The following is a 6426-nucleotide window of genomic DNA, read 5'->3' on the forward strand; positions in this document are numbered from 1 at the left end:
CGCCAGGCCTTTGTGCTGGGTGCCCCCGCGCCGCCAGCCCCCGCCGCCCGGCACCGGGACAAAGCAGCCGCCCCCACCCAGGTCCGACCCCCAGGCGAGCGACTTTCTCGTATCGCCGCCACTTTGGGGACAGGGGTGCGCGGCGCTGAGCGGCGGCCGGCCGCGCGGGGCTTACCTCGGAGCCGGAGCGGCGGATCCGGCTCGGGCGCAGCCCCCGCCCCCCGCAGCCGCCGGTCTCGGGCGCCGGGCACAGCCTCGCCGCCTATGCTCGCTGCGCGGGTCGCTCCGGTCTCGTCCTGGAGTTACTTTCTCTCTCGCCCCCAACCCTCCCCCCACCCACCCCTCCCGCCCCGGCCCCCGCTTCGCGCGGCCCCTCGCGGCGCGGCGCGCCGGGGCCTCCCCTCCCCGCCCTCCCCTCGCCTCCTCCCCTCCTCGCGGCCGCCGCCGCCGCCGCCGCCACCTCCTCTTCGTGCCGCTCTCCGGCTGCCCTCCCGCCGCTCCCACCTCCTCTCCTCCCTCCTCTCTCTCCAGCGGCCTTCCCTGACTGCTGGCGAGAAAATCAGCCCCCCACCCCAGTCTGTAGCCCGCGCCCCGTCGCGGCCGAGCCCGGACGCAAAGGGCAGCGATCCGGCTCCAAATTACCCAGCGCGGCGAGCGCGAGCGGGAGCGCGCGGCGACTCCTGGCTCGGGGCTCGGCTGCGCCGCGGGGCAGAGGATTAGAGTCGCAATTAGCTCCGCGCGCCCGCGCCTGCCGCGCTCGGCGACAAAAATGCGCTGTTTCCCCTCCTTTCGCCGGGCGATCCCCACCCGCCTCTCCCGGAGCCCGCGCCTTCCCGCCGGGGCCTCCGCCAGGACCCTCCCGGGAGCGGTGCGCCCGGGCCCCCGCGCCCTCCGCCGCCCAGCCCCCCGCCCCCCGCCGGCCGGCCACGCGGCGCCCGGGCCTCCTCCGGGCTCGGGAGGGGGCGGGGGAGAAGCTGATTTTAATCATTGTCATTTCATCTGATGTAATATTTCCCCAGGCGCTTTCAGCTGGGCATAAATTTTCGGCTCCCAAATAAGTAACACAGGGCACGTTTCTCACATTTCTTGACTCTTCGGTTACAAAGAGGAGAGCAGCCGCCGCCGCGGCGCCCGGGGGTAGGGGCGGGACTTGGGAAGAAACTGGGCTGCGAGTCGGCCCGGGCTGGAGCGGAGCTGGGTGCCAGGGCGCCCCTCCCCCTCCACGGCCTCCTCCCCGGGTCTCGGCCCCGACTGCCCCTCTGCCGGGTAGCAGCGCCGCCCGTGACGTCTGCGGACACGCGGTCGGCCACCGCGGGGGAGGGGCGCGCGGGGGGCACCGGGCCGGCACCCGCCCGCGGCCAGACGCGCCATTTCCTTTCCGCGCGCGGCGCGGTAGAGACGTCTGCGGCTCAGACTCCCCCGGGCGCGCCGAGACCAGGGCCCCGGGCGTCCCTTCCAGGTCTCCGGGTCGGCTGCCCCTTCCTCCTCCTCTCCTACCTCCCCCCCACCCCCGCCCCGCTTCTTCTTTCTCCTCTTTCCCGTGCGCCCCGCCCGCTCCACCCCCTCCCCAACTCCATTTCCCGACTCCTAGGAAACGGAGCGCGGAGTCTCCCGTGCGCCAGGCCCGCACTGCGCCCCCATCCGGCTCCGGGGACGCCCGGGCCAGAGGCAGACCCGGGCTGGAGGGCGGGTGCGCTCCCGCCCGGAGCTGCGCGGGAGCCCCCACCCCGAGCTCCAGCCGGACCTAGACGCCCTCTAGCGGCTTCGATCACGCGGGGTTGGGGGCGCTCCGGGCAGGCCCGGGGCTGGGAGGGGGTGGAGGGGGTGGAGGATTTGGTGATGAGGGGCGCTGGTGGCAGAAGGACCAAGTCAGGGCCTGCTTGCCTTCATTAGGGCACCTCGCACATGGAAAGAGCGCCTGGACAGCGCTTCTGTAACTTCTCCACGCGGGAATAAGCAGAAACTTTCCTCCTAAGGGAAGACTTTATTTATTTATTTATTTTAGAGCTCGAACTACAGGAGAAGGGGATAATTTTCTCATTAAAGTTACATCCCTGCAGTTAGTTCAATTACTTGATATATGCAGAAGATGTTGTAAATTTATAGATTTAAATAGCTTACAAAGATGCCGCAGGCCCCATCAGTTAATTTCCTTAATTTATGGATTTTTAGCTGCTCCTAGAACAGAAAGGGGGCCTGGAAGTAGGTCAGGGATCTGTGCAGCAGCTCCAGCGCGGCCCACAGGCTGCCCACTCGGCTCCCCAACGCCCTGGCGCCTCCGGGCTTCTGGCTCCGAGCTCTGACTTGACAGCACGGCTCTCCGCTCTCTACACTGTGGCTAGGCCAGTCCAGGTCCAGGAGGTCTGCTCTGCTAGGTGACCGACTGCCCCAGTCACTCCGGGCGCTGTGAGGGGCTAGGAAAAAGCAAAGCCCCCATCCACACTCACCCCAGGTAGCACAGAAGGAACGCACCCAATTTAGAAGTGAAGCAAGTTTCCAAATACTTTGACCTCCTGATTCCTCCCTTAAAAACAGGGCTGGGACCCCAAACGGAGTAGGGTGTGGATACCGACCCCAAAGTTCTTCGGGGACTGAGCCTAACCCATTTCGAGGCCTTTGAGTGCTTGAGGGAAAGGGGAGCAGGAGGAAAAATGCATCAGGCTCCTGTTTGAAGAGAAGACCCACTGGAAACCTACTTGTCATGGCCGTTGGGGCCCCTAGCATCCCTCACTCCTCCCCCACCCTCCCCTAGGTGCCAGCGAGGATGGCTTTGTTTTGTGTTCAACATGGATGAATATATACATATAAATTCATACTTAAAAGATTGGTATAAACCAAACTGTTTTAGGAAGCCACATGGTGATGTGATTAGTATTGGTATTCATGATTTAACATTTCTTTTCCCACTAGATGAAGTTTCTAAGATTTGCAAGGTACATGTCAAGGACGGGTGTATAAATGGATTTTTATTTATTCACAACTCCAAGACTAATTGCTTCTCTTTGCCTCAAGGCCATGAGATGGGTTTTAATATGACACTTCAAAAGTATTCATGGAACTACAGAGATACTAAGTGTCATTGTTTAAGAGACAAAATCTCACTGTGGTGCTGGTGACCCTGAAAATAGGATGTTCCACTTTATTTTAAATTCCTACGTGTTTTTTTAAGGGTTTCACTTTATACCAACTATATTAAAAAGGCACAACTTAATCGAAACAAGAACTGACCATTTTGCAGGACCTTTATTTCCTTAATATTGCTGGGAACTTTGTTTTCGTATTCCTGAATCCTTTTATGAAAGAGCTGAACTTTATACGTGTCATTAAGAAGAGTAAGTTTGGGTCATAATTTATTCTCAAGTGTTTTAAAAGTTCCTGGTTAAATGTCAACCATCTTTTGCATTGAAAGACTTGGGCATGGCTGTGATAGGCATTTAATGATCTGTGCTATAACGTAAAATGGTGAGGCTTTTTTTTTAAATTGAAGATGTGTAATTAGGACTGAAAACATATTGAAACATCTTGTGAAACACATCTTGTTTTGTTGCTTTGGTCCGAGGAACAAAACTGGTTGTGAGTCTAACCAGAAATGTAACTGGCTTTATCAGTAGATTGGACTAAAGCTTAAGCTATTACGGTTCATATCTTAAAAAACAGGCGTGAACCTGTGTTTGCTCTGGGGCCCCTCTGCAGGTGCTCATGGTGTGGGCGCCGGGCCCTGCATCCAGGTGCTACAGACAAGACCTCAGTCTCCAGATGTTCCTGTCGCTGCCGTTTGCCGACAATGGTTAGCAATGAGGACCTCAGTAAGGAAAGTAAAATGAGCTCAAAATGAGATCCCAGAGTTGGCTAGACTATCTCAGCCTGCTCAGGAAAGCTGTGATCTGACAGACAGCAAATGAAAAGGCTGAGATACAGCAGCTGCCCGCTCCCTCCCCCAACCTGAGGAGGAGGGTGACAGGGCTGTCACCTCCCACAGCCCTTGGCCCCCTAGGTTGAAAGCCAGGCCCTCCTAGGTCTGTGCCCATGTGGAGGCTCAGAGATGGCCGGCCCCTGACCAGGATAGGATGGAGCCCACCTGGCTCACAGATCAGTCTCACATCCACGTGGCCCCCACCCCAGAAATCCCTACAGGTTAGGACCTCAGAGACCCTGGACAGATGAAATGTATGACTGTCATCTGGGGACCCACTCTCTGGAGAGCAGTGGTCCAAACCTGTCCTAGGGTGGTGGTTGAGGGGTGTGTGTGGCAGGGTGGGGGGGGGGGGGTTGCCCCCCCCCCCCCCGTGCCTGTCCTTGAAGTGAATAAAATGGGACCACCCAGCTCTCAGGGGACTGTGGCTAGTCCCCAGCACTATGCTCAGGGGCACTTACAGTTTCTGGTGGGACAGAGAGCAGGGATCGCCTCCGGGTACTACAGACCACCTCATCCTTCCTGCTTCCTGCAGTAGTCCTAGTGGTCTGCTCACCCCGGAACCAGCCTGCTTTCCCTCAGAGCTAGCATGGGTGCAGGGGCAGCGGGGAGGTGGGGGAAGGTCGGGAATGGGGGCGGTAACCAGGCAAGACTGAGATCTCCTGACTAGGCATTCTTGGGGGACCAGGAGACCCTCCCTCCCCCCCTCCAAGTTGCTCAACACTCTGAGCCTTTTTTCCAAGGGGGAGTTTCCGTGTTTTTACCAGATTTGTCTAGGTGAACATGAGTGCAAATAACGGAACCTTTGAGCTGGGGAAAACGGGTTCTTTCACATAATGGCAACTGGACTCTGAGTGGCTTAGCAGTGAATTCAAGGACCCAGGCTCCCTCCACTCTCCTCTGTGGTCCTCCACACTGTCTGCACACCCGTTCCTCTCCGGTCTCAAGGTCCCTGTAGCTCCAGGTTTGGCACCTGCTTGGGCACGCATGGAGGGCAGGGAAATGATCCCATTGGCTGACTTACAAGCCAGTCCCTGGGAAGGGGATTAGCTTGGACCAATCAGGTCTAGCCCTTGTCGGGTGGGGCCAGCAATGCTGCCCCGAGTCCTGGGGAGGAAGGTGGACCCTGGGCACAGTCCAGGGGCAAGGGGGAGAGAATGGACTTGGTTCTGGGGGCTGATGCCCACCGAACACTGAGCTGGAAGGAAGATAGAAGCTGAAGAGTGAAGAGAGGCCCCAAACACCGATTGCACTTTCAGGGGATCTGGAAACAGCCATGCCACTCCGGTTCTCCTTGGGTTCCAGGAGACACCAGGCCCAAACAGGGAGGTGGCCTGGCAGAGCAGGTGGACTGAGGCCAGCTTCATTAGTAAAGTCCCTACTCCCAGTAGGCCATTAGGACATGGGGGTGAGGCTGTCCCCACTCCCTGAGCTGCGCCGGCGGCTCAGTAGGGCAATGGATCTCCACACAGGCCCGGCACCAACGCTGGGAAGAAGCACAAAAGCAGCTCCACCTGCGCCACAGAGGGAAAAGGTTTCTAGAAAGCTGCTACCATCCTGGGGGCCAGCGAGAGCTTCTCCAGGCTTCTTCGGGTCTCTCAATCCACGTAAGTGTAGTCTGTAACCCTGAGAGAACAGCCTTAAATGCCAAGTGTTGCCCCTGAATGACTTTGTGTGGCTCCCAGTCTGGCTGGAGTGGCCTTGGGCTCACAACACAAAGGGCCTTACAGCAGCACTTGCACAGGTCCAAGGGTAAAACGGAGCTGAGACTGTGAGGAGAGCAGAGACCCTGCCCTGGGGCCCCTCCCTCCAGCCAAAGCTCGGTACACCCACCCTCTTCCTTGTCACAGTTGGTTCCTTCTCCTCGGGCCTGTCCTCTAGGGAGACAGTCTGTGTACCGCATGAACTTGGAAGTCTGAGTCCAACTGAGTGACCTTGGGCTTAACCTCTCTGAGTCTCAGTATCCTCAAGAGAGCAAGAACTTGGCCCAGCCCATTGCCAGTGCTCTTGGTTCGCTGCTTCTTCCTCCTGACTTTCCTCCTAAGAGCCTCCGGTCTGCACCGCAGACTGGGGTTACACCCTTCACCTTGACTCCAGTTGTAGCTGGCTAGGCACGCACACACAGGGGGGGTGCACACGACCTGGGGAAGGTGAGCCAGAGGGAGTCCCCTTGAATGGCTCCTGGACCCCAAGATTCAGGGGTTAAAACCTCGTGATTGTATAATTAAGATAAACATGTATATACATTGAAGTGGAGAATGTAGACGTTACCCAACATGCAAAGATAAGACACAAGACTTCAGAGAAATTTCATCTCGCTTTGGGCCATACCCCTGGGGTGGAGCTAGGAAGTGTCTTCAGGCTCTTCTGTCCTCGGGGGCCCTCAGGGAGAGATGGAATCCACCCCACCAGGTTGGGGCCCAGGGAGCAAAGAGGAACCCTGGAGGGCATCAGCGATCCACTGGTAAATTCTTTTCATTTTTCAAACTGTGAAAGTCTTCACTGCTTTTTTC

This window comes from Mustela nigripes, chromosome 17, assembly GCF_022355385.1.
Source record: "Mustela nigripes isolate SB6536 chromosome 17, MUSNIG.SB6536, whole genome shotgun sequence".
Taxonomy (NCBI): domain Eukaryota; kingdom Metazoa; phylum Chordata; class Mammalia; order Carnivora; family Mustelidae; genus Mustela; species Mustela nigripes.